The 8,630-nt window shown below is 50.4% G+C and overlaps 1 pseudogene; it reads right to left on the reverse strand.

Annotated features, from left to right (window-relative positions):
* Positions 1-665: 665 nt before the first annotated feature.
* LOC120842415 lies at positions 666-4,524 on the reverse strand (annotated as a pseudogene).
* Between the last annotated feature and the right edge of the window lie 4,106 nt (positions 4,525-8,630).

Raw genomic sequence — 8,630 nt, forward strand, 5'->3', positions numbered from 1 at the left:
AGGGTCAGGTCCCCCATAGTCCACGTAAGACCCGGTGTGGTATCCTTCTGTCTCTGCTGCTTAGCAAGCCTCGTCTTCACTCCAGTTTCATTTTGAAGCTCCAGGCCTTCTCTTCTCATGGCTTCCAGCAGTTCCCTGCCCTTTTTCGTATTTGTTGCGTACCCCCATTTTTTGTGTGGGGCATTGAAGTCCCCGGTCACAAACAGTGGGTCTCCGTCGGCTAATTCAACTAGGCCGCGGATCCAGCTTGCCGTCTCTCCGTCCTTTGGTTTGGCTCTGGGTCTGATGTATATAGAAGCGAGTACCATCTTGAGCCCGCCATGTCTGACTCTCGCAGCGACGACCTCCCTGTCGCTAGAACATAGCACGGAGGTGTCAAGCTGCGCCTGTGGTAGATGCCGAAGAACTCGATAGCCGCCCATCCCTTCCGAGTCACCGGGTTCCTCTCCCAGGGGCTTGGGACGGTCTCGATGATAGGCGTTAAATAAAAGTTATAGCAGGGTAGGGTCATGTTCGGGCTTCTGGTTTCTTGAAGTAATAGAAATTCTGGTGGCGCTTGTCGTTGGAAGCGCAGTTTAAGTTCCGCACTTCTTGCCGTAAACGTGCTGCAGTTCCATTGTACGATGCGGGTCACATCCGTCTTTGTTCGTCCGGTCGTCATTCTTCTAACGTCTTCCATGTCTCAGTTCTGATATCTCTTTCTTGATTTCGCCTAGTGTCTGGAAGATCATCTTGAAGCCCAAGTGACATATCCTCTCGAAGTTTGTTGTGCTCAGTTTCTGCGTCGAAGGGTGATTGGAGCGGTCGCGTTGCCGGCACCGGAGTTGCCCTCGGTTGTGCCCATTCGGGCATCCAGGCCAGACACTTGCCCTGCTCTTCGTGAATCATTCCTTGCGTTGATCCTTGCTTGGCTTCGACCCTGGGCTGTTGTGGTCTTGGATTGTCCGTGGCTGCTGCGGCATAGCTTTCTCTTGGTTGGTGTTTTGGTGGCTGCTTTCGGAGTTTCGTCTTCTCGGGTATCTTCCTTTTCGGGCACGCATTACTAGTGGCGACATGATGCCCCTCGCAGTTTCGCCACTTGGGTTCCCTGTTGGATTCTTCCATATCTTCCTCGTGTGTGTAGCCGCAATGGCCGCATCTGCTTTCTTTGATAGGGCATACATGGCTTTTGTGACCGATTCCATGGCAATTGTAACATACGACGGGAGGTCCCTTGGCGTGGGCAGCTGCGTCACATCTGTTGAGGTCTGAGGACTGCCGGTGCCAGAGGTTAGGCTTACCACGGTATCCATGTTCGTAATTTCCAAATTCGCCGAAATTGACCCCGTGGGGTTCAAACTGGACGGGGGGTCCCTTGGTGGTCTATGGCATTGTCCTCGTTGATTAGTTGTGTCCGGGGGGCTAGCACCCCCCAAACAGGATACAGAAATCGCTTTCGGCGGAGCGCTAAGAAAACACGTCTGCCCTCAGCAATTAGAAGAAGACGAATCCCTCAACACACAGAAAACTGTGCTTTTCAACGCACAGAAAACTGTGGTTTTTTTTAACGCACAGAAAACTGTGCTTTTCAACACACAGAAAACTGTGCTTTTTAGCACACAGAAAAGACCGAACTAGGGTTCTGTATTTTCTGAGTATGTTTTTCTTTGATTTCGAGGGTGTTTCATCGCGGTTAACTTTTTTTTCCTACTGATTCGGTGTTTTTCGGTAACAATTATTGCTGTCGGAGAAAACATTGGCGTTCGTCGGGGCCCATGTTTAAAAAATTATGACACGGGCTTGGGATTTCCCAACCTCCAGGAAAATTACGCGTGCCCCAAAATCTTGAAAACCGCTCCAAAAAAAAAAAAAAAACAGAAAAAAAACAACTTGCGGGCAGTTTTGGGGGGCTGTGTGAGCGCAAAATAAAGCTGTAAACATTAATTTCGTAGTTTTTGTTTGTTTTTTATTTAATGAAAGCCCCAATTTTGGGTTTAGCGGCATTTACTGAAAACACGAAACCTTACTGATACCCAGGGGTAGGAACAATAAGAGCTGCGCCACGGAAACATCGCGTCGTCTGGGCCGAACTTTAGCCGAATCTTGGGATTCGGCAAAGCCGAACTTTTCCGCTACTTTTCTAAAGATGGGGCAAAGATTCGGCAAAAATACATTGACGCCAGAGCTAAAAGTTTATATTTCCTTTTCTTGAGCAAAACAAATTTTTAGGTTGTGTTTTTTTTTTTGAATGCATATTGACACAATTATTACTAAATAAGGATATATTCTGCAAGATAATTGTATATCTGTAATTTTTCTGAGTTTTCTGGCAATTTTAGCATGACGTTTTGCAGAACGGGTGTAACCACGAGGTTAGGCAGCATAGCGTGCGAGGCCACGACACGCGAGTTTCGGTTTTGAGGCCTCATCCACGCAAGTCTCCAAGTGTGTGTCACTTTGAACTGAAGGAAAAACCTCCGATTCCTATCGGTGGCGCGTTCGGTGCCGCTGTTCTCGGTATCGCCGCACTGGCCGATGCCATAATGCGGGGCAGGAAACGACCCCTGTGAGTTGAAAAACGCCAACTGCGGCACGCAAGAACACAAGGCGCGCCCTGTAAGTTGGATACCCATCACTTTTAGAGCATGCTCTAAAAACGTGCTGGCACTTTTGCGCCCAGCACTTTTAAAGCATGCTCTAAAAGTGCTGGCACCTCTACCCCCAGCATTTCTAAAGCATGCTCTAAAAGTGCTGGAAGAACTTTTACCCCCAGCACTTTTAAAGCATGCTCTAAAAGTGCTGGCACTTCTACCCCCAGCATTTCTAATGCATGCTCTAAAAGTGCTGGAAGAACTTTTACCCCCAGCACTTTTAACGCCTGTTGCTTTAAAGCATGTATTAGATGCAGTATACGCAGAGGTTATTTTTGTCGTTTCGTGTCGTCCGTAACGATGAAATATAATGTGAACAGAGGCGCGCGAAATAAGAGCGTTGCAGGGAACGATCGAAGGCAGCTCCCTCCGGCTTGCGGATTTTTATGAAAGTTTTAATTGAGGATCCCGTGTCGACGAATGTGTCCTTTGTCGAGAACTGAAAACAGCAAAGTCGAGATTGGCCTATTGCCCGAGCGAGACGATCGATTATTCGACGATCCGAAGACGATGCGCGAGCATATGCTCTAATGAAAAATACACCAGGCAATCCTGATGTGACATCAGAGAATTCTAGTGTGACACCAGTTTTGGGTTTGTCGCGATGGCCGCCGGCACGGTGTGCGCTTGGCTACGTCTACTTGTTGCTTTTTTGATCTACTCGCGCCTGCGTGCCTTGTTTCTCGCCGACGCCTCTCAACGTGAATGCTCCGGGCTCCGCCAGAGACTGAACTGCCGGCCCTTATTCCTGTGTAACGTCGGCACCACCGTCGGTTACGCCGTAACCTCAAGTGCCACTAGGCCTAAAAGCCCGCACCTCACGTCCGCCCGACCGCACGTCGTCTGGCTCTTACTTGCTGCCGGAGACATCTCCCTAAACCCCGGACCAAGGCATTCGTGCCCTCGTTGCGCCCGGGCCGTCAAGGGCAACACGGCCGCACTACAGTGCGACAAGTGTCAACTCTGGGTGCACCGAAAATGCGAGTACCTCCCGCTTTCGGCCTACCGCCGTCTCTCCTCATCTCCCGAGGAATGGTATTGCGGCACATGCCAGCTCCCGCGCTTTGAGGACGAGCTATTCGTAACAGTAGCCCAACAGTCCCCCGCAGCTCTCTTATCTACTACACCTCGGAACCCACGAACAAATGACCGCAGCCCGTCCACGCCACGAAGAGAGCGTGCAGCGCACCTAAACTTTTGGTACTCTAACGTGCGTTCAATTAAAAACAAGCTGCCTGAACTTAACACCATGCTCGAGTCCACAGACGACACAGTGTTCGCCCTCACTGAAACGTGGTTAGATGAAACGACACGCGACGGCCAAATTGCCGACACTACCCGGTACCAGATCTTTCGCAAAGACCGCTCTACCTCCCGTGGGGGCGGAGTCATGGTGCTCGCCCCGTCTCATATCATCTGTCGGCGCCGAGCCGACCTGGAGCAGGATAACCTTGAGGCTGTCTTCGTAGAATTGCGGACTCCCCGCAGCAAGTTCCTTCTGGCCTGTGTTTACATAGCCCCAAACACGCACTCCTCGAGCTTTGGTTCTCTCCAGACTTCTATCGACAGACTTTTGGAACTCGGCACATCCTATGCAAGTGTTTACCTACTAGGTGACTTCAATGTGCATATTGATTGGAGAGACCTATCGTCGCCTATAGCTGCTGACCCAGCATCCCAGCAGCTCCTTGAGATGGTAGAGACTGCCGGTCTCGTCCAGCTCTGCAGCGACCCCACATACCGGTCAGCTGCCGGCAATGAGTCACAACTTGACCTTTGTTTCACTACAAACCCTACCCTTGTATTGGACTGCTACGCACAGGAAAGTCTGGTCGGCTGCGACCACAAGGCTATACACATTGAATGTTACACGTCTCTCCCCCGCCAAGGACATTTCACCCAAATGATATACCGGTATGGAAAGACGGATCTCTCCCACCTACGCGCGCTCCTTCACCTTGCCCCCTGGTCGATGGTGCTGTCTGAACCCTCTACCCACGAAATGTACGAGCTCTGGACTGACTTTATGACTGCAATCCAGACGGAATGCGTTCCTCACTCGCCAGCCTCGAAGAAAAAGAGGCCTCCATGGATCACCACAGACATTGTAAAACTTGCAAGACGAAAGCGCCTACTCTTCAATCGTGCTCGAAAGCGACACTGTACATCTAGCTACGTTGAAGCGAGAAGTTTGCAAAAAGACATAAAGAGGCTGGTACACATATCTCATCAGGAGTATGTCACCAGCATTGCAGCCCGAGCAGCCAAAGAGCCTAAGCTGTTTTGGGCCTACGTCAAATCCCAAAGAAAGTCCTCTTCACCTGGCCACCCAGTCTTCAAACACAACCAGAAACTTGTATCAGACCCCCCCACTATAGCCTCTCTGTTTAGTGAACACTTCTCCTCAATTTGGTCTCCCCACATGACTTCCGCCTCACCTCTACCCCGAATGCCTCTCGTACTTCCCCAAGCCTCCCCCTCCCACCCAGCTAATCCCGAGTCGTCCCCTCCACCTGGAGCCTCTCTGTCATCCCTATCCATTACCGAAGAAGACCTGGAGGAATCACTGTCCTCCCTTCGCCCAGCACAGAACCCTGGACCAGACCGAGTGCATCCTGCTTTTCTCCAGCTCTCCGCCCCTCTGATCAAGCCCATCCTGATCCACATGTTTCAACGCATAGTCGACTCTGGCACCGTACCTCTTCAATGGAAGAGATCCATCATAACACCCATCCACAAAGGTAATGGACTTGACACCAACAATATTGATTCGTATCGCCCCATCGCCTCCACTTCAGTTGTGAGCCGCACACTGGAAAGAATAGTAAATACAAAAATCCTGAACCACCTGGAGGACAATGGCTTGCTAAATCAGGCACAACACGGATTTCGAAGGGGACGCAGCTGCGACACTGCCTTGGCAGTAGCAGTTCACATGCTTAGCTCACACCTAGACCAGCGCATCCCTTGCCAACTAGTACAATTGGATTTTTCAAAAGCATTCGATCGTATCGACCACGCACTTCTCCCTAAAAAACTCCAGAAAGTGGGGATTGAGGGTTCCTTGGCCAACTGGCTAATGGACTTTGTCAGGAATCGAACCCAGCGAGTTGCCTTCCACGGTCATCTCTCGTCACCCTGTACTGTGCTCGCCGGTGTGCCGCAGGGCAGTGTGCTTGGCCCTACACTTTTCTCGCTGTACATAAACGACATCACCGATGGACTGAAATCTAAGGCAATACTGTACGCAGACGACCTCTCTCTGATACAACCAGGAATCTCTAAGGACGCAGTCACCTCCCTTCAAAACGACCTCGATACCTGTTACAGGTGGTCCGTAACACACAGCCTCCCACTAAACCCTACAAAATGCCTTAGCATGACAGTCAGCCTGTCCTTGGCTAAGCCCTCACACTCCCCACCCCTTGCAATAGGTGGCACCGAACTCTCTCGTGTCACTCACACAAAACTGCTCGGAGTCGCATTCGATGAGCGCCTCGATTTTAGTCGCCACATCCAGGGAACTGCTTCACGTGCGAGGCGGACACTGGGTTTCGTCACCCAAGTTACGCGCGGCATGCCAGCCGCACCACTCAGGCACCTATACACGTCGCTGGTACTCCCGCAGCTGGAATTCTGTTCTGCTATCTGGGACCCCCCCTCAACAACGCATAAGAAATCTCTTGAGTCCATACAGCGGAGGGCAGAGCCCTTACGCTGTACCGACGAGATTCCCCCTCGTCGCACCACACTGCCGCCAGAGATATTTCCACTACCAGACTCCTGCAGTACGCCCAGTGGCGGACTCTGCAACACCGCAGAGACGTAGCCTCGATCAGGCTCTTCTGCCTAATGATGGGTGCTGGCCACCCTGACGTGCCTTCCCCACCTCGCCTCAACAAGCGAACTGGCCGACTACAACCTCCACTGTCGCGAACTTTGCGCCACAAGACATCGTGCCTAATGCGTGCTGCAGAAATTTGGAGGTCACTCCCACACCACCTCACGGAGTCAATCCCCTGCAACCGAGACGACATCCGCGAGTTGTGTAGAACAGTTACTCGGACAATAGCATAATCACCTGTGTGTGTGTGTGTGTGTGTGTGTGTGTGTGTGTGTGTGTGTGTGTGTGTGTGTGTGTGTGTGTGTGTGTGTGTGTGTGTGTGTGTGTGTGTGTGTGTGTGTGTGTGTGTGTGTGTGTGTGTGTGCGCGCGTGCGCGCGCGCGCGCGCGTGCGTGCGTGCGTGTTGTGTGTGTGTGCGCGTGCGTGCGTGGAAAAACGTGTTTTTTTTTTTTGTCTAGATTAGTTTTTATAAGAACTAAAATAGTCTTCATAGCGCCGTCCGGTTGGTGAAAGGGGCACAATATGTGTATGGGCGCACGCCTTTCCCTCCTCACCTGCACACCGAACGGCACCACAAACTTTTAAGTGCAATAAAGTACTATCACTATCACTATCACCATCTGGTGTGCTCACCAGCAATGCTTGTGTATCGAGCACACCAGCCTGGTGGGCCCAACAGAAATGCTGGTGTACCCGCACACCAGCCTGATGGGTACACCAAGAAAGCCTGGTGTCACACTACAAGGGCTCATGTGCCCACCAGGCAGCCTGGTTTGCACACCACGCAGTTTGATGTGACACCAGAGTTGTGTTGTTGTTGACTTGTCCAACCGACCTTGGTGAGCTCGAAGAAACATTTGATATTCTTCTACTTAAGGAGACTTCCCTGAATGGACAAGGAAATCGAGCCATTTGTCGAATATTATGCCTTAGAAGATGAGATTTCTGGCGCGGAGGGGTACGCGGTACGGATCAGCGTAACTAAGACACGAGTCAACCACAAGCTGAAAGGCCAAGAATTTCGGAACGACAAGGCGTCCGGTTCTTCGACGCAGGACAGTGGCTCCGGACAAACTCCAGTTGATTAATGCCAAATCTTTGCAACAGTAAAGCTTCCGAAGCTTTACTGTTGTGCTTTCTTTGAATAATGTAATTATGACAGCAGCGTTGTTGTCAAACTTATCATTGTACCTTTTTTTTGTGAGTAAAGCAACACCCAGTCAACAGGTGCTCTGGTATCACACCACAACAAAACCTGATGTCACACCAGAACACCAGATTGCTGGTGTCACACCAACACACCAGATGGTTGGTGTGAAAATGTCCCAAATCACATCTGTGAAAAAGTCTATTGTAATATCGTCACACTAGCCCTCGGCCTGGTGTATTTTTCACTAGGGTGTTTCAGCAATAGAAATTAAAGTTTCCTTTCCAGCCTCGTTATCTACTAATTTTCAACATAAGAAGAACCCAGTCGCTTTGTGTCGGTCACATAAGCCAACGCAGGATCTTCGTGACGGTCAACAACCCAACGCAGGAGCATGACAATGACAAACGTTTATCGCTGAACACGTCGGTCGAACTCTACAGCTGCGAAGGTCCTTCACCCAGAGAACACAATAAGGTATCCTTGGTTGAACCTTCTAGAATCATGTGCAGACCTAATGCAAACCCGGAGGTCGCCAACGCGGGGAGGCACAGAACCCATTGTCAACTTGGAACTGTGGAAGCAGATGGAACATAAGAGAGGTGAATCCCCGATTCATTAGCTCTTCCTGAAGCGCAACACTGCCGTTCCTTCGAGCGCGTCAGTATAGATTAGAACGACTCTTCAGCGTCGCCGGATATGTATTCTCAAGGAAGCGGGGAAGCATATGAAAACGTCGAGAGGCGGTTACTGCTTAAATGCATCGACTACGGAAAAGAAGACAAGAAACCATGCGACAAAGGCAGTCGCGCATTTGGTCGTCAAAGTAACGAGAAAAGTAACTCGCTACTCATGAGGTAAAGTAACGCGTTCCTTTTGAGAATCAGTGACGAGTGAAGTATTCAGTTACTTTTTGAGCAAGTAACGAATAACGGTAATAATTACTTTTTTTTTGGTAACAACATGTATACCATTGCTTCCTATATATTGACAAAGCCTGGCAGATCCCC

This window comes from Ixodes scapularis, unplaced genomic scaffold (genome assembly GCF_016920785.2).
Source record: "Ixodes scapularis isolate PalLabHiFi unplaced genomic scaffold, ASM1692078v2 PGA_scaffold6__148_contigs__length_123643588, whole genome shotgun sequence".
Classification (NCBI taxonomy): domain Eukaryota; kingdom Metazoa; phylum Arthropoda; class Arachnida; order Ixodida; family Ixodidae; genus Ixodes; species Ixodes scapularis.